The sequence below is a fragment of the Macaca nemestrina genome, chromosome X (genome assembly GCF_043159975.1).
Source record: "Macaca nemestrina isolate mMacNem1 chromosome X, mMacNem.hap1, whole genome shotgun sequence".
NCBI lineage: Eukaryota > Metazoa > Chordata > Mammalia > Primates > Cercopithecidae > Macaca > Macaca nemestrina.
The window spans coordinates 75,469,639-75,497,635 of NC_092145.1; the positions used below are offsets into that span (position 1 = coordinate 75,469,639).

At 37.0% G+C, this 27,997-nt stretch overlaps 1 long non-coding RNA gene across 1 annotated transcript; it reads right to left on the reverse strand.

Moving 5' to 3' along the window:
- Positions 1–514: 514 nt before the first annotated feature.
- Positions 515–27,821, reverse strand: LOC105464398 (uncharacterized). The gene is made up of 4 exons (XR_976811.2): positions 27,423–27,821; positions 27,202–27,305; positions 6,348–6,431; positions 515–5,065 (listed from the first exon to the last, which is right to left on the reverse strand). It is a non-coding gene; the product is annotated as an uncharacterized lncRNA (long non-coding RNA).
- Between the last annotated feature and the right edge of the window lie 176 nt (positions 27,822–27,997).

Genomic DNA, 27,997 nt, shown 5'->3' on the forward strand with positions numbered 1-27,997 from the left:
GAGTAAGCCTCAAATGATCGCCTAAAATCTGGGGCCGCATGGTTGTTTTACAAGCTGGGACATAGATTCTCTACTATTGTGGAATGTGTGAACCATGAATGGTAAGGATCCATTGGAGCATCTGAAGTTCAAAATAAAGCTAAAAGAAGAAGCTAATGTTCCAAACAAAAGATCCGTTATGGCCACCATGCAGAGGCAATTCCAAATGTCCCTCAAAGAAAGCAGGGCCGGGCTTGTGACTCATGCCTGTAATTCCAGCACTTTCGGTGGCTGAGGTGGTGGATCACCTGAGGTCAGGAGTTCAAGACCAGCCTGGTCAACATGGCGAAACCCCATCTCTACTAAAAATACAAAAATTAGCTGTGCATGGTGGTGCACACCTGTAATCCCAGCTACTCGGCAGTCTGAGGCAGGAGTATGACGTGAACCCGGGATGTGGAGGGTGCAGTGAACTGAGAACGCGCCACTGCACTCCAGCCTGGGTGACAGAGCGAGATTCCATCTCAAAAAAAAAAAAAAAAAAAAAAGAAAGAAAGAAAGCAGTGTACCAAGATTCAGTATTTTAAAAAATCCCTTAGGGTTTATGACACCCACCTACCTTTTCTTCACTAGGGTGAATGGAATTCTTTAACACTTCGCTCAGGAATCTGTGATTTTTCAACCCATGTCAACATTTATCAAGGTTGCGTTTTTGTTGGATCTTTGAACAATAGAAATGAATGAGGGTCTTTTACATGTGAATGGCACCTCTATTTTTTTTGTTTGTTTGTTTGTTTTTGAGACAGAGTCTCACTGTGTCACCCAGACTGGAGTGCAGTGGCACAACCTCGACTCTGCAACCTTCACTTCTTAGGTTAAAGTGACTCTCCCAACTCAGCCTCCTGAGTAGCTAGGACTACAGGCACAAGCCCCCATGCCACACCCAGCTTTTTTTTTTCTTTTTTTTTTTTGACAGGGTTTTACCATATTGGCCAGGCTGGTCTCGAACTCCTGATCTCAAGTGATCTCCCTACTGCCTCGGCCTCCCAAAGTGCTGGGACTACAGGCATGAGCCACCACCCTGGCCCTAGTACCTATAATTTTATTTACTTCTTAAGTTTCACACAACCTAGGAAGGTAGGCAGAGTAGGTACTAGTATCCTTATTTAGGAGAAGACAAAATTGAGAACTAGCCAGAGAGGTACTTGTGATTTATATTTTACATTAGAAGCAGAGTAGGCGGCATAACTCTAGAGCTAAGATATTTTGGTGTCCTATGAGATCCTAGGTTCTATCTGGACTAGTTTGTCACTGGAAGTAGCACTAGAAAGGGTTTTAGAGAATACAACAAAAGGTAGAGGTAATAGTCCTGAACACTTCCTTCAATGTTCAGATATATCTTGAAAAGCATGCACAGTCTCATTCTCCCAACCTAACCTGAAAACTGAGCACCTCTGGAAGAAGCTTCTTTGCTACCCTGGTGTAAACTGGTAGAGGGAATCCATCTGAGGTTTATATAAGCAAAACTTTTGACCTACCTAGTTTGAGAATATGACTAAATAGACCATTGCACACTATTTTGTTTTGTTTTGTTTTCAGATAATGAAACCTCAGATTTTCACTTTCAATAACATATAATATGGCAATAAATTCCCTCCAAACATTGATAAAGCCAGAAGAGTTAAGAACAACATATTTTCAGCTATCCTTTTGTCTCTTATCAAAACAGATTCTAGCATATCACTGGTAACCAAAGGAGAAAGAAGACCAGGCCAGAATTAGAGATTTAGGAATCATCAGTATTGAGGTGGTAGTTGAAATCATAAAAGTAAATGTGTCTAGCATGAATAGGCAGCATGAGGAGAACAATAATTGCCTGGGAAGTAATATGGGGAAGAACAATATTTAAGTGCTGAGCAGAGGGGGAGTTTACCCAGAAAAAGAGAACAAAAGGAAATAGACAAAAGGTAGCAATATCAGTATAGCTACTTAATAAAACTAAGGAAGCAAAGCTCCAAAAAGTGGTGATGAACAGTGTAAACCACTTTAAAAACATCATGAATAACGATGACTTGAGGAAACATCACATTATATATTAATTGGGAAGCCGCTAGTGACCATCAAGTGAGTATTTTCTTTAGAAAATGTTGAAGCCAGGTTTTAAGAGACAGAATAAGAATATGGATGCAGTGGGTAAAGGTTATTTTAGATGTTTGGGTATGAAAAAATATGACAAAATTATGATAATAATTTTAGAAATTATCAGTGGAAAAGAATTTCACTATGTTTAATAATTTATAAATATTTCTTACCTTAGAAATCAAAACACAATGATAGTTTGATGAGGCAACATGGTAAATGTAACTTACATTTGTCTGTTTTTAAGCGAATAAACAAAAGCACTTAAGTGTGTGCTTTTTGCATTTAGTTAGGAGAAAAGAGAAATGAGTTCATTGACACCTTGGGGTGGCATAGGATTGTATATAAAAATATTCTTCCTTTCATTTCCCACTAAGACTGAGTAGTGCCACCCACACTGTTCTTTTACTCTGGGGACATCTTTTCACAGTTCTGATGGTACCATTTTTAAAAACCTTCTGAATGTTCTAGCTATTTCTGTCACCTCTTGATGACTCTCTATTTGCCTCTGTTTACAAGTTTTGTGAAAAAGGAGGTTAAGTGAAATAAATGGATCAGTGCTGATGTGACTAATCAGTAGTCTAGAAATAAAAAATAGTTATTTCCAATTTGGCCCCGGTATCTTAAATTTCATTAACAAATCCGTGACTTTGCATGTGTATTCATATAGAGTGTATACCTCTTCTTTAATTTTTATTTTTTGCATAGCAGCTTCTCTCTGTAGCGTTCAGTGATGAGGATCTCAAAATAGCCACCTATTCATATGAGGACCTAGAGAAAGTCTGACTAACACAATTTGTCCCCTATCTCACACCTTCTCCTTCCTCTTCCTTGTATTTCCCTGACTTTTTGGGGGGTTAATTCCCAAGTTGAATCATAGTCTTTCAACGCCTGCCAGTTCCAATTTCTCTTTAAGTGTGACTGAAATCTGAATTCATGCAATCCCCAATCTGGGGTGAAACATGTTCATGGCCTGGGCAAATGATCAGGTAATATTTCATAGGCAGCAGTGAGTATTATCCAAGAATGTAAGGCATTCATGAGAAGCCTGAATTCAGCTTAGCTTGAGTTTTATAAGTGGAGACTTCAGGGATTTCTTGGCTTTTCCTCATTAGAAAAATATATATGTTTCAAATCACTAGTAATCCCCAAATGCAACTTATGGGCACTTGTTTGTTGAAAACCATTTCCTATTCAAGGAACTCAATACTTTCATTTAATCATAAAATTTCCCACCATCTGTAAGCCTCTTATCCTTCATTTTAAAATTTTCAGTAATTCTGCTTCATGTGTAGGTAGTTGGTGATGTATTTCAAGTGGTAATATTGATGTTAAATAACTTCTGCGTTATTTCTAAGATAATGATAATCATATTACATTGTTATGCCATTCAAAATCTCATGCTGCCACATCAGAAGGGGTGACCACTATTTTCCACAGGAAATATTCTAAACACTTTATATGGGAAACAATTTGTTCAATAAGTACCCTTGTATCCACTTTCACGGTTTACTTATCCTAAAGGCAAAACTCCTTACTGACGGTCAGGCTCTTAGATCTGCTCAATAAGAATCATAGCTCAGCTACTAAGTCCTTAGCACCTATATGCAGGCCCAAGACTGCAACCAGAAGAAATAATAAAAAGAACTCTGCCTTAAAACCTGAGATATTTCTTTGTCCCCTTTACTGAAGCAATGGACCAACTTTATTGACTTAGATGTGCCTATTATTGAGTTTTTGTTTAACTGATATTTATGTCATACCACCTTTCAAAAATATTCCTGCTTTCTTGTCCCTTAGCCACCATTTAAATACTATCAATAGATAAACAAGAAAAGCCTCAATCGTTTGTGATAATTTCTCCTTGCAATTAAATAAAGCAACACAAGCAAGAAATGATAAACAATAATAAAGTCGGCTCATAGACAAGGCCAAATTATTCTAACTACTTTGTGCATTTCATTTATGACTAAGGTGAGTGAGAGGACTATCAGAATTGCCTATCTTTAGACAGTTTTGGTTTCTCTGTTTCATCTGTTTTACTATTGTATTTGTATAGGTGAGTATTCAAAGGAAAACACTGTTATGCTTAGTTTACACATTTCCAATATCCCAAAGTTTACTCAGAGAGAGTGACAACATTAAAACTTCTCTGAAAGAAGAATCTGAGGAAAGTTGACAACATTTTGCTTATCAAAGATTTTACTTACAAATGCAAACATATGCCCATTTGTGGAGATTCAACTAGCTGGGGTAAGATTCCTTGAGCACAACAGAATACAGAAAAAACTGGCTACATAAAGAGTGCCTTAATCTGTCTACAACAAATGGTAATCCACCAACTAGCTTGCCTGTGAATACAAATATTACAGTTAAATCCCAATTCTAGCAAATTAGAACAGAAGATCATGGATGCCAAATTCTCTCCACAAACCAGGAAATAATAACCAAGGGAAAATGAACCTTGAGTATTTGGATAAAATAGTATTCTCAAAAATCATTTGAAGCATGTTTTTCCTCTGTTTAAGGAAATGCAATCTAAAGGAACATCTAGATCATTCACTGTTTTAACAGTCAAAGACTAAGCAAGAGGAAGAGTCTCTGCTGAGTTCATTACAAAAGGTTCATTCTCTTGTCAAATAGCAATTACTTTTAAAGCCACCCCACCAAAAATATCCCCACCATCTTAATTCCCACCCACCTACTCACTAACATAGAACAGCATCTCACAAAAATATCTAGACACTTAGGAGAGGAAAAGAGTGGGACTGGTTCGGCATCCACTTCTTTCTACTGGACTATGAAACTTTCTTTCCATTTGCTAATTATAATGGTTGAGAACACAGACTTCGGTACCAGACTCATGTCAAAATATGTCTCGGCTCTCTTTCTTAGCAGTGTGACTTTTGGCAAGTCATTCAACACCTCTGTGCCTCAGTTTCCTCATCTGTAAAATATAATAATAATAGAAACTAATTCATAGGGTTATTATGAATATTACATTAATTGAAATATGTGTTTGTTATTTTAATGCATGTAATCCCTCATCATGTACTCTTTGTGACTTGGGTTTCATCAAGGCCAAGAATATTTGTCTGGTTGGTTACATTGAAGTTCAAAGCAATCCCTAATATGAGGAACATTCGTATGCATGCTGTGTTCAAGTGGGATGTATAGAAATTAGCATGGTTTGTGTAGTGGATGTACACGAATCCCTCTTAATTATAGGTGTGTTTTTATGTGTGTGTGTGTGTGTGTTCATACTTTTTTGTTATGGCTATAACTGAAATTCCTAGGCCAATTGACAAGTGTGGTTTTTTTTTCACAAGAGTAAATTTTTAAGATTATTATTTTTCTTTTTCCTTTGTATGGAAACTTCTACTACATTGTTAGTTTCCTATATTCTCAGCAGACAAGTGATTTCAAACCTAATTTAATTCGATTGTTTTCTTTAACTGTTGCTGGTTCAAGTTCAAAATTAAAGCACAGCTTTGTGGGCTGTGAATTTCATTAACTTATGTTCTAGGTTTCTTTCAGTGCCCACACAGACTCCCACACTCTATCGCCTTCCCCTCTGAGTCCCCAGGGACCCACAGCTCTGTTTCAGAAAGAAAAAAATAAAAAGGGCTTGCGCTTTCATTTTACACTTGTGAAACAGCCAACTTCAAACCACTATTGCCCCACCCCCACTCCCGAAAGCCAAGGATGAAAAAAAGTCACTCATTTTTTGTCTGCTTTTGCCTTGTTTCATATGGATCAAGTTGGGTTTGTTTAGCTTTGAAACTCCTAATGTTGCATTACTGCTGCATTACTGTTCGTTGAACTGCTCCCACCCCTCTGTTCTGTTGCACACAGACAGGAAGGTAGATAAGCCATGCCTGTTAGACACATGGTAAAACAGTTTACAGCTGCTGAAGCCAAAGCCTGCATTCTTGTTCAAATGTGGTTAAGCTGGGAAACTGAAGTGTGGGTGTCTATGGAAACAGTCGCTCAAGAGATTATGAGATGAGACATAGAGAAACCAATTTGTAAAGGGGATATGCTAACTCCATCCTCCTCCTCCACTTTGTGCTTATCAAGTGGCAGTACAGACTAGGAGGGCCACCTTCAAATTTTCCTTCAAACACACTTAGCTGCTGTGTTACTGCTTTTCCCTTGGTGGAATACTTTAGTTCTGAGTGCTCAGGGCTATAAGCAGATTTTACTGGCTGCAGGCTTCAGAAACCTACCTCTCTCCACAAAGACACAATCCCTCTGACCATCATCCTTTCAAAGCATTGACTCCAAACTTATTTGGTGGTGCAAGGAGCCTTCTGAATTGTAGAATGGAAAGAGCATTAGTGTTACGGTTAAGAATTTTTTTCTCAAGTCCTAATTTAGCCAATCATTAGCAGTAGCTAAGGTCAGACCATGGAAGTCAGACTCCTGGGATCTTAATCTCAGCTCTGCAAAATAGTAGTTATATAACCTTAGGCAAATTACTTAACCTCTTTTTTACCTCATTTTTTTCATCTATGAAATAGTTACAGTAATAGGTCCTATACCTCACAGGGTCATGTGAGAATTTAATGAAATAATACATATACCTCTTCCAAGATAAGATGGTAACATTTTAATAAGTAAATGTTATATTCTTCCTCCATCATCATCATCATCATCATCATCATCATCATCATCATCATCATCATTTCTATATTACTATCTGGGGAAAATCAAACAATCTTGCTTCTCCTTAGTGAACTTAGTTATATGTTGATTATCATGACCTATGGATGCTGTGAAAATTTCAAAATTTACTGGTTCCTAGCAAACACAGTAGTCTCTGAAATGTCATATGAACTAAAGCATGATAATAATTTTTTGTTGATTATTATTAAGTATAGAAGCTAGCAAGTGACTACATGCCTTTTTTTCTGGAGTGAAGTCAAATCTAAAAGTGAGAACACAAGCACTTATTTCACAGTTATTTTGGTAAAATGAATCCTAGTTATCCCCTTCATTGGCATTTCTTCCATGATTCTTGCAAATTTACCCATTAGATTCCAGAGACAGTCATGTCTTCAGAGAATCAGTTCAGATCTTCTAGAGTATACAGGACTTGGCTGAAAGATCTTTTGATCTTGGCATGAAATATCAGAGACAATTCTAAGATGGGTTTTCTTTAGGTGATTTGATTAAATAAGCCTCTGCATTATCTATGAAATCTCAAAAAAAATTTAGAAACTTTGTAGACTCTTCTTGATTGTCCTATTAATTCAATGTCATGGTTTCTCTGTAGGCATTCCTTCACCAGAATAGTCAAAAGATCCTGAAATTAAACTCTAATATCACAGCTTTTTACAGTCTGTGGATGGGGCTCGAAGAATCTAAGCTTTTTCTTTTTTTGTAGTATACTTTTGTCTATTGACAAAATGAGCTGGATGTGTGTGGACTTATGTTTTAATGTTTGACTCAAGTGAAACTTTGATTGTTCAAAGTTCCTAAAAAAGGTCACTTATCATCATCTTCATGATTACTTGCACAATTGTACATAAGGCTTCACTGCCAAGATCTAGGGAAAGGCATTACTTGCCGTCATTTCTTCTTATTCAACCTTGTGCAGCTAAGAACAAAGAGGACCAGTAGCTATGTTGTATGGTCCATGGGAGTTTTTTATTTTTTTTAACTATAATTTTTTTATTTTTATTTTTTGTGGCTATATCATAGATGCATATATTTATGGGGTACATAAGCTACTTTGATACAGGCATACAATACAATATGCAATAACCACATCAGAGTAATAGAGTATCCATAACCTCGAGCATTTATTCTTGCTTTGCATTATACACACCCTAATTGTACTCCTTTAATTTTCTTAATGCACAATAAATTATTGTTCACTGTAGTCACCCTGTTCTGCTATCAAATACTAGATTGTATACATTCTATCTAACCATACTTTTGTGTCCACTAACCATCCCCTCTTCCCTTTTCTACCCTCACTACCCTTCAAAGCCTCTGGTAACCATCTTTCTACTGTCTATCTTCATGAGTTTGTTTTGTTTTTTAGCTCCCACAACCAAGTGAGAACACGCAAAGTTTGTCTTTCTGTGCCTGGCTTATTTCACTTAATATAATGTCCTCCAGTTTCATGTAGTTGCAGATGACAAAATCTCATTATTTTTGTGGCTAAATAGCACTCCATTGTGTATATGTACCACATTTTCTTTACCTGTTCATTTTTTGTGACACTTAGGTTACATCAAAATCTTGATTGTTGTGAATGATGCGGTAATAAACATGAAAGTGTAGATATCTCTTTGATGTACTGATTTCCTTTCTTTTGGGTATATAGCTAGCAGTGGGATTGTTGAATCATATGGTAGTTCTCTTTTTAGATTTTTTTTAATTTAATTTTTGTGGGTACATAGCAGATATATATATATATATATATATATATATATATATATATATATATATATATATATTTTCTTTGACCCAGGCATACAATGTTTAATAATCAATCACATCAAGGTAAATGGGGTATCCATCACTTCAAGCATTTATTCTTGTTTAACAAACAATCCAATTATACTCTTTTAGTCATTTTGAAGTGTATGAGTAAGTTATTATTGACTGTAGTCACCCTATTTTGATATAAAATGCTGGATCTTATTCTTTCTAACTAATTCTGTACACATTAATCATCCCCACTCCATCCACCACGCCCAACCTCTCACTACCCTTTCCAGCCTCCGATAAATGTCTTTCCACTCTCTATCTCAATTAGTTCAATTATTTTAATTTTTAGTTCCTACAAAAATGTGAGAACATGTAATGTTTGTCTTTCTGTGCCTGCCTTATTTCACGTAACATAATGATCTTCAGTCCTATCCATGTTGTTGCAAATGACAGAATCTCATTCTCTTTTATTGATGAATAGTACTCCGTTGTGTATATATATCATATTTTCTTTATCTGTTTGTGTGCTGATGAACACAGGTTGATTCCAAATCTTGGCTATTGTGAACAGTGCTGCAACAAACATAGGAGTGCAGATACTGTCTTCTTGTACTGATTTCTTTTTTGTTGTTATATACGTAGCAGTGGAATTGCTGAATCACGTGGTTGCTGTAGTTTTAGTTTTTTTGAGGAACCTCCAAACTGTTCTTCATAGTGATTTCCTGTGCTTTGGATAAAAGCCATTTTAACTGGGGTGAGATGATATTTCTTTGTAGCTGTCATTTACATTTCTCTGATGATCAATGATGTTGAGCACCTGGTCATGTATTTGTTTGCCATTTGTATGTCTTTTTTTGAGAAATATCTATTCACATCTTTTGCCCATTTTTTAATCAGATTGTTAGGTTTAGGTTTTTTCCTATAGAGTTGTTTGAGCTCGTCATATATTCTAGTTATTAATCTCTTGTCAGATGGATAGTTTGCAAATATTTTCTCCCATTCTGGGGGTTGTTCCTCACTTTGTTGACTGTTTCCTTTTCTGGACAGAAGCTCTTTAATTGATATGATGCCATTTGTTCATTGTTTCCTTTCTTGCTTGTGCTTGTAGGATATTACATAAGAAATCTTTGCACAGTTTAATAACCCGGAGAGACTCCTCAATTTTTTTAGTAGTTTCACAGTTTGAGGTCTTAGATTTAAGTCTTTAACCATTTTTTATTTGATTTTTGCAAAAGGTGAAAAATAGGGTTTTAGATTCATTCCTCTGCGTATGAATATCAGTTTTCCCAGGACAATTTATTGGAGACTTCCCTTTCCCAATGTATAAATATTCTTGGCACCTTTGTTGAAAATGAGTTCACTGTAGATGTATAAATTTATTTCTGGTTTCTCTATTTTGTTTCATTAGTTCGTGTCTGTTTTTATGCTAGTACCATGCTGGTTTAGTTACTGTAGCTCTAGAGTAAAATTTCAAGTCAGTTAATGTGATTCTTTCAGTTTTGTTCTTTTTGCCCAGGATAGTTCTGGATATTCTGAGTATTTTGTGATTCCATATAAATTTTGGGATTATTTTCTCTATTTCTGTGAAGAATGTTATTGATATTTTCATGGGGATGTCATTGAATCCATAGATTGCTTTAGGTAGTATGCAAAGTTAAACAATACTGATTTTTCTTTCAGATTTTCAAAATAGCCTTTATTCTTAAAAAGTTAATATGTGCATTATAAGAAACTAAAAAACACAAGAAGCAAAGAACAAAGTTATTCACAATCACCAGCAATTTACGGTTTGCCATGTCTTTCTAGGTCTGTGTATATATAGATAAAACATTCAATTTTATGAGATTGAGGTTGTATAGTATGTGCCATGCTTTTTCACACATCATGAATATTTACCAATTCAAAATTCCAGACCAGGTGCAGTGGCTCACACATGTAATCCCAGCAATTTGGGAGGCCGAGGCGGGTGGATCACTTGAGATCAGGAGTTCGAGACCAGCCTGGCCAACCTGGTGAAATTCCATCTCTACTAAAAAGACAAAAATTAACTGGGCATGGTGGTGCATGCCTGTAATCCCAGCTACTCAGGAGGCTGCAGAAGGAGAATTGCTTGAACCTGGGAGATGGAGGTTTCACTGAGCCAAGTTTGCACCACTGCACTTCAGCCTGAACGACAGAGTGAGACTCTGTCTTGAAGAAAAAAAAAAAAAAAGAAAGCTTCCAAAGCTATATGAGAATTTTGATAACCAAGAATACACTACACCAAGTCAGTATGTTAGAAAAAAGATATTATCCTGCCTTTCTTGAAACAAAAATTTTATAGAAAGCAAAAATGGCAGCATGCCTCTAGATAAAAATATTGGTAGAGTTCTGATTAAAATACTTCATTCTCTTAATGCCCAATTTAAGATAAAACATAAAACAACAGAATACACTAAATATGATGTTTCTAAGATAATTTATTAGCAGAGCTAATTAGTTCATTAAAACATTATCAGAAAGATATGTTGCCATTGAATTACTTAATGTATTTTTATAGTACAGCCCAAAGAGATTAACATATATCAATGGCTATCATCAAAATGTTAATATGAACACATCTGCATACTTCTCTCTCTTTATGCTTACTTCTGTCCCTCTATTGTCTATCTAATAAAGAAATCCTGACACACACTTCTCAGAGGTAGTTTAACAATTCTATGTCCAAGATGCATATTTTCTATTAAATATAACAAAAAGTTATTTACAAATTGGTTAATTCACTAGCTCTACTTTTTGTCATACGTTTTCACTCAGGACATTCAGAAAGATTACATGTTGCAATAATGTACTTTGTCCACAATAAACATAGGAACTTTGCTAAAAATGCTAATGTAGACCTACGGTTATCATCTAAAACCATCTTTAGATATAGAGTTACTACAGGAGAGATTTTTCCTTCACGCTTGATCTTCTCCATCTTCCACCATCCCAGTGGCTAAGTATGGGACTATGTCTAACTCCAAATGGTAGGCTAATGAAGTTTACTCCCAGAAGACGGGTCTTTCTAAAAACTAACAAAAGGACATTTATAAATGGATTTTTTTTTTTACTACTCTACTTTTAACATACTTTGAGCATTGGGAATTGTTTATCTTTTAAAACACAACAATATTAACTAAAATGCACATATAGAAAAATGGTTAAACCATTTAAACTAATCTAACTCACAGTCACAGAATCCTTCTCCTTGCATGCTTTCTCCTCCCTCCATCCACCACCTAATGAACAGCTAGCTTACTCTTCAAAACATCAAATTTAACAATTTCATTTCCAAAAACAACCACTCCTAGGAAATTAAAAAATGCATAAAAGGTGTTACTTTAGCCCTCCACTTTAACCTATGTTAAATATCTAGAAAGGCTATATGTTTCTAGAAAGGCTATATGTTTCCAATAGCACTTCAGTTTTCCACTAAATACAGAGTAGCACTATTTAGTGGAATAAATGTTGCACATGTATAACACAGGCTATAGTTTGAAAATGTCTTCTAAATAGAAACATCCTGGCCTAGACTCTTTTCCCTTCCCACTTCTATCCACCCAATGGACAGGAATAATCATCTGTAATGCTTAGAGGGGATTTTTAACAATTTCACTTATGCAAGTGCTTTTAAGAACAGTCTTTTCTATAAATTTTAACACAACATGCACTAGATGTATTAATTTACTTACTCTACTTTTGTCATACACTGGCAACCTCTTTATTATTTGTATGTTGCAAATTAGGACTTATTTGTGTATTTATATACACTATATACACAACACAGTAAAACAAATGCAGACATAAGGGACAATGGTCGATCGTGCCTCATCATAAAAACACTAGTATAAAGCTCTTTGTACTTTCTTCTTCTTCCCAGGAACAGCACAAACATAATAATGTGTACTTCTCTGAGAAATGGCTTCATCAATTTTCAAATGACAATATTTCATATGAATCAAAATGATATCTACACGATGTGTTCTTTACTGACTCTAATCTTAACATATTGTGTGCATTTCTAAATATCTAGAAAGACTAAAGTGAACATTTAGAATGGGAGAACATTCCCCCTGTTCTCTGTATGAGAATTTCTCCCATACAGAATGGGAGAAAATTGTTGCAATCTACCCATCTGACACAGGTCTAATATCCAAAGTCTACAAGGAACTTAAACAAATTTACAAGAAAAAAAAACACATCAAAAAGTGGGCAAAGGATATGAACAGACACTTCTCAAAAGAAGACGTTTATGTGGCCAAGAAACATGAAAAAAAGCTCATCATCACTGGTCATTAGAGAAATGCAAATCAAAACCACAATGAGATACCATCTCACGCCAGTTAGAATGGCCATTATTAAAAAGTCAGGAAACAACAGATGCTGGCAAGGATGTGGAGAGATAGGCATTCCTTTACACTGTTGGTGGGAGTGTAAACTAGTTCAACCATTGTGGAAGACGGTGTGATGATTCCTCAAGGATCTAGAACCTGAAATACCATTTAACCCAGCAATCCCATTACTGGGTATATACCCAAAGGAGTATAAATCATCCTACTACAAAGACACACGCATATGTACATTTATTGCATCACTATTTACAATAGTAAAGACTTGGAACCAACCCAAATATGGAATACTATGCAACCATAAAAAAGAATGAGTTAATGTCCTTTTCAGGGACATGGATGAAACTGGAAGCCATCATTCTCAGCAAACTAACACAGGAATACAAAACCAGACACCACATGTTCTCACTCATAAGTGGGAGTTGAACGATGAGAACACTTGCATTCAGGGAGGGGAACGTTACACACTGGGGTCTGTCGGGTAGTGGAGGGTAAGGGGAGGGAGAACATTAGGACAAATACCTAATGCATGTGGGACTTAAAACCTAGATTATGGTTTGACAGATGCAACAAACCACCATGGCACATATATACCTATATAGCAAACCTGCACGTTCTGCACATGTATCCCAGAATGTAAGGTAAAATTAAAAAGAAAAAAAGACTAGTGTTTCAAATAAAGACTTAAGTTTGTCCACTATATACCGAGTGGTTTTGAATAAACGACACACTTATAACACTGGTTACATCGGGTGTCTTCTAAACAGAAACATTCTAGTATAGATTCCTTAATTTCTTCCAACTTTTCTTCACAACCAACCCAGTGGATACAGGCACTTGTGTCACTTAGAGCTGATGTTATCATTTCATTTCCACAATTTCTTTTCAGAATACAATCTTTCTATGAATTTTAAGACAAAGTGTACAAAATGTGTTAGTTTACCAACTCTATTTTCATCATTTATTGGCAACCTCTTTAATATCTACAGAGTAGATATTATAATATTAGGAATCATTTGTTCAGTGTATATACAATATATACAGTATACCAAAAATAAATGAAATGAACACAACATACAGGGTGATAGATAAACTTAAATTTTCTAGTGCACACTAGCAAAAACACATTTTTCAATATATTTCCTCCCACCTCCCTCAAGTCAGTGAACAAGTAGAGAGAACACACTGTTCACAGGGTTGGTTTAACAATTCCACTTTCAAACAGAGTATTTTCTATCAGTTTTTGTTTACAAAAACTGTTATCCTACTACTTCTAATTTAAATACATCAAGCACTTCTAAATATCTAAAATGGATAAATATTTCACATTGACTTGTCCACTATGTACACAGCACTGTAAAACTATATGCGTACAACAATGGTGATAATATGAGGTGTCTTCTAAATATGACCATTTTGGCCTTGAGCCATTCCCCCTTCACTTCTTTCTGTCTTCAAACCAGTGGGCAAGTACAAGCTTAAGAGTTATTGAACAAATTCATATCCAAAAGTCACTTATGGAGGACAAGCTTTCCTATGAATTTCATCACAAAATGCGCAAAATGCGCTGACTTTACTAAGACCTTTGTCATACACTGGTAAACTCCTTAACATCTAGAGACTAGATATTGCAAGATTAGGACTCATTTATCAATTATATATACTATAAGCACAAGCAAAAGAAAATGCACAAAACATATTGGAAAATGGTGTGTGAAAATGTCCAAATATGAACACAACCATATGTTACCTTTGGCAGTTTGTTCTAAACAAGTATAGACGGTACTACACTGCTCACAGAGGCAGTTTAACAATTTGAATTCCAAAAGACAATACTTACTATGAATTCTAGCAAAAATATATTTACAAAGTGATATTTTACTGCCTCTACATTTAATATATGTGAGGCACTTCAAACATCTAGATAGACTAAATGTTTCAGGTAAGATGTTAATTTGTCGACTATATACCCAACTTTCTTGAATAAGCTGCACACATGCAACAATAGTTATAATTTGAAGGAGTCTTACAAATATGAACATTCTAGCCTATAAACCCTCCCATTTTCATCAACCCAGCAAGTAGTAGTGCTTAAATTTTCAGAAGACATTTTTTCCCCTAGGAATTTTAAATCAAAATACACAAAATATATTAGTTTACTAACTCTACTTTGGTCATACACTGGCAACCTCTTTAACATCTAGAAAAACAAGATGTTGTAAATTGGGGCTTGATTTTTCTTGATATATACTATTTACTCAAATAAGTAAAACAAAATGCACAGATATAGGGACAATGGTTAAATTTTATTTTATTTTTATTTATTTATTTTTTTTTTTTTTTTTGAGACCAAGTCTCACTCTATTGCCCAGGCTGGAGTTCAGCTGCACAATTTCAGTTCAATGCAACCTCCGCCTCCCAGGTTCAAGGGATTCTCTTGACTCAGCCTTCTGAGTAACTGGAATTACAGGCACCCACCACCACACTTGACTGATTTTTTTATTTTTAGTGGAGACAGTGTTTTACCATGTTTACCTCACTATAAGCACACTGGCATCAAGATCTGTGCACTTCCTCCTCCTTCCTCTTCCCCGAACTAGTGCATAAACATAATATGTATTACTCAAGAAGTGGTTTGGTCATTTCCCCCAAAAAACAACATTTCATGTAAATTTTAACAAAAATATAATTACAAAATATGTTATTTTACTGCCTTTAATTTTAACACATATAAGGCACTTCAGAATATCTAGAAAAACTAGGTATTTCAAAAAACTATTTAGCAATGTCAATCATATATACAGTAGTGAGGAATAAAATGCACAAAAAAACAATGGTTGTGATATAAAAATGACTTCTAAATATGACCAATCTGGCACACAACCACCTTCTCTTCCTCCTCAAGTCTTCTGCTCCATGTCCACTGAACAAATGTTGACATGTCGCTTCTGGTGTTGCTTTCAGAAATGGTCTAACAATGCCATTTCAAAAATTCATTCTCAAAAGACATTTATTTTCTATGAGTTTTTAAAAAATGAGAATTTACAAGATGCGTGATTTTCTCACTCTACTTCATCATAAGTCTGCAACCTCTTTACACCTAGAAAAGTAGATGCAGCAAATGTTTTCTTTTAAAAGGTTTGGGTGAAAGTTGAGAACAACTTTTACATATTATATACACAGGCCTTCTATAAACAGCCAGTAAATCTTTGCAAAGAGGGTTGGGGCATTTCCAATTGGCCAAATGTGGTATGTCATTCTATAAGTTTTCTCTTATAAGACAACGGTCTGGTAGAATGAAGACCCACCACCCAACCGCCTGCTGACCATTCTACCTGTGATCGTCTGGGAGTCCACTCACCTTCCTAGCCCATTAATTCCTTTGTTCCTTGTCATCAGGACTATGTAGGTCTCGCCCAATTGGGACAAAGCAGTCATGCAAGGACTCGGATCCCCAAGGCTCCATGGCCTAAAGAGGTGGGTATATTTGTATCCATAACCCACCTTCTCAGGCCCTCCAAATCCTAAGGGTCCCTCATGGCGTCTGGGCCACCACTAGTCTTCTCACTCCACCACCACCCAAAGGCACCTAGTTTTTTACCCACATCCTTGTCGTGTTCTAGATAGTAGAGGTAAAGCTCCCAGAATTTCCCCATTCAGTTTGATACTAGCTGTGAGTCTTTCATGTATGCTGTTTGTTGTGTGGAGGTATGTTCCTTCTATTCCCAGTTTTTGGAGGGTTTCTATCATGAAGGGATGTTGAATTTTATGAAGTATCTTATGAGCATCAATTGAATGGATCACATGATTTATTTCTTCATTGTATTTATATGGTGTATCATATTGATTGATTTCCATATGTTGAACCTTTCTTGCATTGTAGGGAGAAATCCCACTTGGTCATGATGAATGATCTTTTCACTTTGTTGTTGAAATTGATTTGCTAGTATTTTGTTGAGGATTTTTACATTACTGCCCATCAAAGCTATTGGCCTACAGTTTTCTTTCTTTTGATGTGTCTTTTTAGAATTTAGGTATCAGGGTAATATTGGCCTCTTAGAATAAGTCTGGAGGTATATCCTCCTTTTTTGTTTTTTTTGGAATAGTTTTTGAGTAGAATGGGTATTAATTCTTCTGAAATATTTGGTAAAACTCAGCAATGAAGCCATCGGGTCTCAGGCTTTCATTTGCTAGAATTTATATTATCATTTTGTCTCATTACTTGTTATTTATTTATTAATGCTTTGGATTTCTTTATGGTTCAATCTTGGTAGTTTGTATTGTCTAGATATTTATCCATTTCTTTTAGGTTTTTAGATTTATGAGCATATAGCTACTCATAGTAATCTCTAATGATCGTTTGATTTTTTTTGCAGTATCAGTTGTAATGTTTCTTTTTTTGTCTTTCATTTTATGTATTTGGATCTTCTTTTTTCTTAGTCTGGTGAAGATTTGTTGATTTTGTTTATATTTTCAAAAAACAAACTTTTAATTTTGTTGATCTTTTGTATATTTTTGTTACCATTTCATTTATTTTGCTCTAATCTTCGTTTTTTTTCTACTAATTTTCAGTTTGCTTCACTCTTGCTTGCCTAGTTCTTTAAGATGCATGATTGTATTGTTTATTTGAAGGTTTTCTACTTTTTTGATGTAGGTGCTTTTTACTATAAACTGTCTTCTTACTACTGCTTTTGCTGTGTCTCATAGGTTTTACTATATTGTGTTTCCATTTTCATTTGTTTTGTTGAAATTTTTAAATTTCCTTCTTAATTTCTTCATTGACCCATTGGTCATTTAGAAGCATATAGTTTACCTTCCATGTGTTTGGTTAATTTCTAAATTTCCTCTTGTAATTGCTTTCTAATTTAATACATTGTTGTCAGGGGAGATGCTTGATATGATTTCTAATTTTTGGAATACTTAAAAACTAATTTTATAGTGCAATGTATGGTCTATCCTTGAGAATGATCCATGTGCTCAGAAGATGTTGTATTCTGCAACCATTGTATGAAATGTTCTATAAATGTCTATGAGGTCCATTTGTTCTATAATGCAGAATAAGTCTGCTTTTTTTTCTTTGTTGATTTTGGAAGGTCTGGATGGTCTGTCTAATGCTGAAAGTAGAGTGTTGAAGTCTCCCGCTATTATTGTATTGAGGTCTATCTCTCTCTTTAGCTCTAATAATACTTGCTTTATGTATCTGAGTGCTCACGTTGGGTGAATATATATTTATTATTGTTATGTTCTCTTACTGAATTGACTTCATTATCACAATATAATAAATTCTTTTACTTTTCCTATAGTTTTCATTTTGAAATATACTTTTTCTGACGTAAGTATAGCAAATTCTGTTCCTATTTTCTTCCCATTTGCATGGAATATTCTTTTCCATCCATTTATTTTCACTCTACGTGTGTCTTTATAGGTGAAGCGTGTTTTTTTTTTTTTTTGGCAGTGGATAGTTAATTCTTTTATTTTTAATTATCCATTCAGCCACTCTATTTCTTTTGATTGGAGAATTTAGTTCATTTACATTCAGTGCTATTATTGATAAGTAAGAACTTACGCCTGCAATTTTGTTATTTGTTTTCTGGTTGTTTTGTGGTCTTCTCTTCCTTCCTTCCTTTCTGTTCTTTGTGTGAAAGTGATTTTTCCCTGTAGTATTTTTTAATTAATTTCTTTTTATTTATGTGTATCTCTTGTAGGTTTTTTTGATTTGAGGTTACCATGAGGCTTGCAAACAATATATTATAACCACTTATTTTTAAATTATGACAACTTAACTCTGACCTAAAACAAACTAAGAAACCAAAAAGCAAGCAACAAGAAAACTATTAAAAATTCTACACCCTAGAACTTAAAGTATAATAATAATAATAATAAATAAAGAATGAGAATCACACACAAAAAAATTCTACACTTTAGCTTTATCCTCCTACTTCTTAAAATTTTGTTGTTCCTGTTGATACCTTTTTATACTACATCTTAATAAGTAGTTGTTATTATTTTGAATAGATTTATCTTTTAGTCTTCCTACTGATGATACAAGTAGTTTGCACAGCACAATTACACTGGTATAATATTCAGTATTTGGCTGTACATTTACTATTAAGAGTGAATTTTGTACCTTCAGATGATTTCTTCTTGGTCATTAACATTTCTTTATTTCAGACTGAAGAACTCCCTTTAGCATTTCTTGTAGGACAAGCCTGGAGTTTATAAAATCCCTAAGTTTTTGTTTGTCTGGAAAACTCTTTATTTCTCTTTATGTTTGATGGATATTTTTGCTGGATGTGATATTCTGGGATAAAAGTCTTTCCCTTTCAGCATTTTATATATGTCATGGCGTTCTCCAGGCTTGTAAGATTTCCACAGAGAAATTTGCTGCCAAATGTATTGGAGCTCCCTTAAATGTAGTTTGTTCTTATCTCTTGCTGTTTTTAGAATCCTTTCCTTATTCTTGACCTTTGGAAGTTTGATTATTACGTGTGCCCAGTTAGTCTTGAGTTAAAACATCTTGGTGTTCTGTAACCTTCTTGTACTTGAATACTGATATCTTTCTCTAGGTTTGTAATGTTCTCTATTATCTTTTTGAGTAAATTTTCTACCCAGAGCTCTCTCTCAACCTCCTCCTTATGACCAATAACTCTTACAATTTGAAGCTAAATTCCAGATCTTATATGCATGCTTCTCTCTTTTTTATTCATTTTCTGTTGCCTCCTCTATGTTTTTTCAAATAGACTGTCTTCAAGTTTCTGAATTATTTCTTCTGCTTAATTAGTTCTGCTGTTCAGAGTCTCTGATGCATTTTCAGTTTGTCAAATAAATATTTTAGCTCCAGAATTTCTGCTTTTTTTTTTTTTTTTTCCCGGAGTCTCGCTCTGTTGCCTAGGCTGGAGTGCAGTGGCGTGATCTCGGCTCACTGCAAGCTCCACCTCCCTGGTTCACGCCATTCTCCTGCCTCAGTCTCCCGAGTAGCTGGGACTACAGTTGCCGCCACAACACTCGGCTAATTTTTTTGTATTTTTAGCAGAGACAGTGTTTCACCGTGTTAGCAAGAATGGTCTCGATCTCTCTGCCCTTCTCGGCCTCTCAAAGTGCTGGATTACAGGTGTGAGGCTCCGCACCCAGCCAATTCCTGCATGGTTTTTAAAAATTATTTCAATTTCTTTGTTAAATGTATCTGACAGGATTCTGAATTTCTTATCTGTGTTATATGGAATAACTTCCTCAAAACAACTATTTTGAATTCCCTGTTGGAAAGGCCACATACCTCCGTCACTCCAGAATTGGTCATGGTTCCTTATTGAGTTTGTTTGATGAGGTCACGTTTTTCCATATAATCTTGATGTTTGTAGATGTCTGCAAATGTCTAGGCATTGAAAAGTAAGGTATTTAATGTAATTTACACAGTCTTGACTTGTTTATACCCATTCTTTTAAAGAAGGTTTTCCAAGTATTCAAAGGGAGTTGACTGTTGTCATTTAAGTCTTTGGTTACTGAAGCCATATGTTCATTAGGGGGCACTCCAAGCCCAGTAATGCTGTGAATTTTGTAGACTCATAAACATACCATCTGGGTGGTCTTGGGTAAGATCCTGGAGAAAGGGGTGGAGCAAGATGGCCGAATAGGAATAGCTCCAGTCTCCAACTCCCAGCACGAGCGACACAGACCGGTGATTTCTGCATTTTCAACTGAGGTACTGGATTCATCTCACTAAGGAGTGCCGGACAATCAGTGCTGGTCAGCTGCTGCAGCCCGACCAGTGAGAGCTGAAGCAGGGCGAGGCATCGCCTCACCTGGGAAGCACAAGGGGGAAGGGAATCCCTTTTCCTAGTAGGGGAACTGAGACACACAACACCTGGAAAATCGGGTAACTCCCACCCCAATACTGCACTTTAAGCAAACGGGCACACCAGGAGATTATAGCCCACACCTGGCCGGGAGGGTCCCACGCCCATGGAGCCTCCCTCATTGCTAGCACAGCAGTCTGTGATCTACCCGCAAGGCAGCAGCAAGGCTGGGGAAGGGGCGCCCACCATTGCTGAGGCTTAAGTAGGTAAACAAAGCTGCTGGGAAGCTCGAACTGGGTGGAGCTCACAGCAGCTCAAGGAAACCTGCCTGTCTCTGTAGACTCCACCTCTCAGGACACGGCACAGTAAACAATAACAAAAGCAGCAGAAACCTCTGCAGACGCAAACGACTCTGTCTGACAGCTTTGAAGAGAGCAGTGGATCTCCCAACATGGAGGTTGAGATCTGAGAAGGGACAGACTCCCTGCTCAAGTGGGTCCCTAACCCCTGAGTAGCCTAACTGGGAGACATCCCCCACTAGGGGCAGTCTGACACCCCACACCTCACAAGGTGGAGTACATCCCAGAGAGGAAGCTTCCAAAGCAAGAATCAGACAGGTACCCTGGCTGTTCAGCAATATTCTATCTTCTGCAGCCTCTGCTGCTGATACCCAGGCAAACAGGGTCTGGAGTGGACCTCAAGCAATCTCCATCAGACCTACAGCTGAGGGTCCTGACTGTTAGAAGGAGAACTAACAAACAGGAAGGACACCCACACCAAAACCCCATCAGTACGTCACCATCATCAAAGACCAGAGGCAGATAAAACCACAAAGATGGGGAAAAAGCAGGGCAGAAAAGCTGGAAATTCAAAAAATAAGAGCACATCTCCCCCGGCAAAGGAGCGCAGCTCATCGCCAGCAACGGATCAAAGCTTGACGGAGAATGACTTTGACGAGATGAGAGAAGAAGGCTTCAGTCCATCAAATTTCTCAGAGCTAAAGGAGGAATTATGTACCCAGCACAAAGAAACTAAAAATCTTGAAAAAAAAGTGGAAGAATTGATGGCTAGAGTAATTAATGCAGAGAAGGTCATAAACGAAATGAAAGAGATGAAAACCATGACACGAGAAATACGTGACAAGTGCACAAGCTTCAGTAACCGACTCGATCAATTGGAAGAAAGAGTATCAGCGATTGAGGATCAAATGAATGAAATGAAGCAAGAAGAGAAACCAAAAGAAAAAAGAAGAAAAAGAAATGAACAAAGCCTGCAAGAAGTATGGGATTATGTAAAAAGACCAAATCTACGTCTGATTGGGGTGCCTGAAAGTGAGGGGGAAAATGGAACCAAGTTGGAAAACACTCTTCAGGATATCATCCAGGAGAACTTCCCCAACCTAGTAGGGCAGCCCAACATTCAAATCCAGGAAATACAGAGAATGCCGCCACAAAGATACTCCTCCATAAGAGCAACTCCAAGACACATAATTGCCAGATTCACCAAAGTTGAAATGAAGGAAAAAACCTTAAGGGCAGCCAGAGAGAAAGGTCGGGTTACCCACAAAGGGAAGCCCATCAGACTAACAGCAGATTTCTCAGCAGAAACTCTACAAGCCAGAAGAGAGTGGAGGCCAATATTCAACATTCTTAAAGAAAAGAATTTTAAACCCAGAATTTCATATCCAGCCAAACTAAGTTTCATAAGTGAAGGAGAAATAAAATCCTTTACAGATAAGCAAATGCTTAGAGATTTTGTCAACACAAGGCCTGCCTTACAAGGGACCCTGAAGGAAGCACTAAACATGGAAAGGAACAACTGGTACCAGCCATTGCAAAAACATGCCAAAATGTAAAGACCATCGAAGCCAGGAAGAAATTGCATCAACTAACGAGCAAAATAACCAGTTAATACCATAATGGCAGGATCAAGTTCACACATAACAATATTAACCTTAAATGTAAATGGACTAAATGCTCCAATTAAAAGACACAGACTGGCAAACTGGATAAAGAGTCAAGACCCATCAGTCTGCTGTATTCAGGAGACCCATCTCACATGCAGAGACATACATAGGCTCAAAATAAAGGGATGGAGGAAGATTTACCAAGCAAATGGAGAACAAGAAAACAGCAAGGGTTGCAATACTAGTCTCTGATAAAACAGACTTTAAACCATCAAAGATCAAAAGAGACAAAGAAGGCCATTACATAATGGTAAAGGGATCAATTCAACAGGAAGAGCTAACTATCCTAAATATTTATGCACCCAATACAGGAGCACCCAGATTCATAAAGCAAGTCCTTAGAGACTTACAAAGAGCCTTAGACTCCCATACAATAATAATAGGAGAATTCAACACTCCACTGTCAACATTAGACAGATCAATGAGACACAAAGTTAACAAGGATATCCAGGAATTGAACTCATCTCTGCAGCAAGCAGACCTAGTAGACATCTATAGAACTCTCCAGCCCAAATCAACAGAATATACATTCTTCTCATCACCACATCGTACTTACTCCAAAATTGACCACATAATTGGAAGTAAAGCACTCCTCAGCAAATGTACAAGAACAGAAATTGTAACAAACTGTCTCTCAGACCACAGTGCAATCAAACTAGAACTCAGGACTAAGAAACTCAATCAAAACTGCTCAACTACATGGAAGCTGAACAACCTGCTCCTGAATGACTACTGGGTACATAACGAAATGAAGGCAGAAATAAAGATGTTCTTTGAAACCAATGAGAACAAAGAGACAACATACCAGAATCTCTGGGACACATTTAAAGCAGTGTGTAGAGGGAAATTTATAGCACTAAATGCCCACAAGAGAAAGCTGGAAAGATCTAAAATTGACACTCTAACATCGCAATTAAAAGAACTAGAGAAGCAAGAGTAAACACATTCAAAAGCTAGCAGAAGGCAAGAAATAATTAAGATCAGAGCAGAACTGAAGGAGATAGAGACACAAAAAACCCTCCAAAAAATCAATGAATCCAGGAGTTGGTTTTTTGAAAAGATCATCAAAATTGACAGACCGCTAGCAAGACTAATAAAGAAGAAAAGAGAGAAGAATCAAATAGATGCAATAAAAAATGATAAAGAGGATATCACCACCGACCCCACAGAAATACAAACTACCATCAGAGAATACTATAAACACCTCTATGCAAATTTACTGGAAAATCTAGAAGAAATGGATAATTTCCTGGACACTTACACTCTTCCAAGACTAAACCAGGAAAAAGTTGAATCCCTGAAGAGACCAATAGCAGGCTCTGAAATTGAGGCTATAATTAATAGCCTACCAACCAAAAAAAGTCCAGGACCAGATGGATTCACAGCTGAATTCTACCAGAGGTATAAGGAGGAGCTGGTACCATTCCTTCTGAAACTATTCCAATCAATAGAAAAAGAGGGAATCCTCCCTAACTCATTTTATGAGGCCAAAATCATCCTGATACCAAAGCCTGGCAGAGACACAACAAAAAAAAAGAGAATTTTAGACCAATATCCCTGGTGAACATCAATGCAAAAATCCTCAATAAAATACTGGCAAACTGGATTCAGGAGCACATCAAAAAGCCTATCCACCATGATCAAGTGGGCTTCATCCCTGGGATGCAAGGCTGGTTCAACATTTGCAAATCAATAAACATAATGCAGCATATAAACAGAACCAAAGACAAGAACCACATGATTATCTCAATTGATGCAGAAAAGGCTTTTGACAAAATTCAACAGCCCTTCATGCTAAAAACGCTCAATAAATTCGGTATTGATGGAAGGTATCTCAAAATAATTAGAGCTATTTATGACAAACCCACAGCCAATATCAAACTGAATGGGCAAAAACTGGAAAAATTCCCTTTGAAAACTGGCACAAGACAGGGATGCCCTCTCTCACCACTCCTATTCAACATAGTGTTGGAAGTTCTGGCTAGGGCAATCAGGCAAGAGAAAGAAATCAAGGGTATTCAGTTAGGAAAAGAAGAAGTCAAATTGTCCCTCTTTGGAGATACATGATTGTATATTTAGAAAACCCCATTGTCTCAGCCCAAAATCTCCTTAAGCTGATAACCAACTTCAGCAAAGTCTCAGGATACAAATTTAATGTGCAAAAATCACAAGCATTCTTATACACCAGTAACAGACAAACAGAGAGCCAAATCAGGAATGAACTTCCATTCACAATTGCTTCAAAGAGAATCAAATACCTAGGAATCCAACTTACAAGGGATGTAAAGGACCTCTTCAAGGAGAACTACAAACCACTGCTCAGTGAAATCAAAGAGGACACAAACAAGTGGAAGAACATACCATGCTCATGGATAGGAAGAATCAATATCGTGAAAATGGCCATACTATCCAAGGTTATTTATAGATTCAATGCCATCCCCATCAAGCTACCAATGAGTTTCTTCACAGAATTGGAAAAAACTGCTTTAATGTTCATATGGAACCAAAAAAGAGCCCGCATCTCCAAGACAATCCTAAGTCAATAGAACAAAGCTGGAGGCATCACGCTACCTGGCTTCAAACTATACTACAAGGTTACAGTAACCAAAACAGCATGGTACTGGTACCAAAACAGAGATATAGACCAATGGAACAGAACAGAGTCTTCAGAAATAATACCACACATCTACAGCCATCTGATCTTTGACAAACCTGAGAGAAACAAGAAATGGGGAAAGGATTCCCTATTTAATAAATGGTGCTGGGATAATTGGCTAGCCATAAGTAGAAAGCTGAAACTGGATCCTTTCCTTACTCCTTATACGAAAATTAATTCAAGATGGATTAGAGACTTAAATGTTAGACCTAATACCATAAAAACCCTAGAGGAAAACCTAGGTAATACCATTCAGGACATAGGCATGGGCAAAGACTTCATGTCTAAAACACCAAAAGCAACGGCAGCAAAAGCCAAAATTGACCAATGGGATCTCATTAAACTAAAGAGCTTCTGCACAGCAAAAGAAACTACCATCAGAGTGAACAGGCAACCTACAGAATGGGAGAAAATGTTTGTAATCTACTCATCTGACAAAGGGCTAATATCCAGAACCTACAAAGAACTCAAACAAATTTACAAGAAAAAAACAAACAACCCCATCAAAAAGTGGGCAAAAGATATGAACAGACAGTTCTCAAAAGAAGACATTCATACAGCCAACAGACACATGAAAAAATGCTCATCATCACTGGCCATCAGAGAAATGCAAATCAAAACCACAATGAGATACCATCTCACACCAATTAGAATGGCGATCATTAAAAAGTCAGGAAACAACAGGTGCTGGAGAGGATGTGGATAAATAGGGACACTTTTACACTGTTGGTGGGATTGTAAACTAGTTCAACCATTATGGAAAACAGTATGGCGATTCCTCAAGGATCTAGAACTAGATGTACCATATGACCCAGCCATCCCATTACTGGGGATATACCCAAAAGATTATAAATCATGCTGCTATAAAGACACATGCACACGTATGTTTATTGCGGCACTATTCACAATAGCAAAGACTTGGAATCAACCCAAATGTCCATCAGTGACAGACTGGATTAAGAAAATGTGGCACATATACACCATGGAATACTATGCAGCCATCAAAAAGGATGAGTTTGTGTCCTTTGTAGGGACATGGATGCAGCTGGAAACCATCATTCTTAGCAAACTATCACAAGAACAGAAAACCAAACACCGCATGTTCTCACTCATAGGTGGGAACTGAACAATGAGATCACTTGGACTCGGGAAGGGGAACATCACACACCGGGGCCTATCATGGGGAGGGGGGAGGTGGGAGGGATTGTATTGGGAGTTATACCTGATGTAAATGACAAGTTGATGGGTGCTGACGTGTTGATGGGTGCAGCACGCCAACATGGCACAAGTATACATATGTAACAAACCTGCACGTTATGCACATGTACCCTAGAACTTAAAGTATAATAATAAATAAATAAATAAATAGGTAAATAAAAATAAAATAAAGAAATATATCTCAAAGTTTAAAAAAAAAAAAAAAAAAGGATCCTGGAGAACTTTCTGAGTTACAAGGCACTGTCTCTTATTGTCTTCCTTTACATTTCCCCAAACAAATGGAGTCTCTCTCTCTCTCTCTCTCTCCATGATGAGCCACCTGTAGTTGTTTGGGCGGGGAGGGGTGGTGGTGACACAAACACTCCTGTGGCCACCACCACTGGGACAGTGCTGAGTGACAGCTAAAGCTAACACAGTACAGGGTCTCACCCACAGCCTGTGGCAACTATTGCCTGGCTACCATTAATGTTTATTCAAGATCCAAAGCTCTTTAGTGAGCAGGTGGTGAAATCTGCCAAAGCAAGGTCTCCTTTCAGGGCATGAGTTCTCTTCTGGCTTTGAGTGGGTCTAGAAATGTTGTCCTAAAGCTTTTGGCCTGAGATTGGGGCTTCAGGGCTCTATAGGGTTTTATCTTACTATGACTCTGCTGGTTTCCAAGTTGCAAGACAAAGTCTTCTTTACTCTTCCTTATGCTTTCCTCAAGCAGAAGGTGTCTCTCCTGGAGCTATAAGCTCTGCTACCTGGAGTTGGGGGAGAGGTAATGCAAGCACGTTCTTGGCCACCATAGCTGATGTCTCACTGGCTCCCATGTATCCCAAGCCCACTGGCTCCAATCCCAGTACAACACCAGGACTTACCCAGGAATTTTGGTTCTTGTAACCTAGACTTCCTTTCAAATTTATTTAGGACCCCAAAGAACTTTAGTCCATGGTTGTGGGGCTAGATGGAACTCAGGTTCTGACTGGTAGGATGGATGATTCCCCACTGGCTAGGACTGGTCTGAATGCTCCCTCCATGGTTACCAGGTGAATTCTGCTCTGGGTTTGTTGCCACTGTTACATGGCAACACTGAATTCCAAAGTAAAGTCTCACAATCACTTCGCTCTCCCTCCCTCAAGCACACAAATTATCTCTCCCAGCGCCATATGGAACTACCATGGGATGAGGGAGGGACAGTGTAGGCAATTCAAGACTGTCTTTTCTACCTCCTCAATGCCATTTTGCTTAATATGATGTCAAAACTATGTATTGTTATAACTCACCTGTATTTTGGTTCTCATTTATGTGTTTTTCCTGTAAATAGTTATTCAGTTTCGTTTTTCTGTGGGGGGACAATCACTGGAGGATTCTATTCAGTCATATTGCATTGCCTTTTACTGTAGTGCTTTTTGTTTGTTTCTGTTTAAAAGTGTTGCACTGTATCGTGTTTATA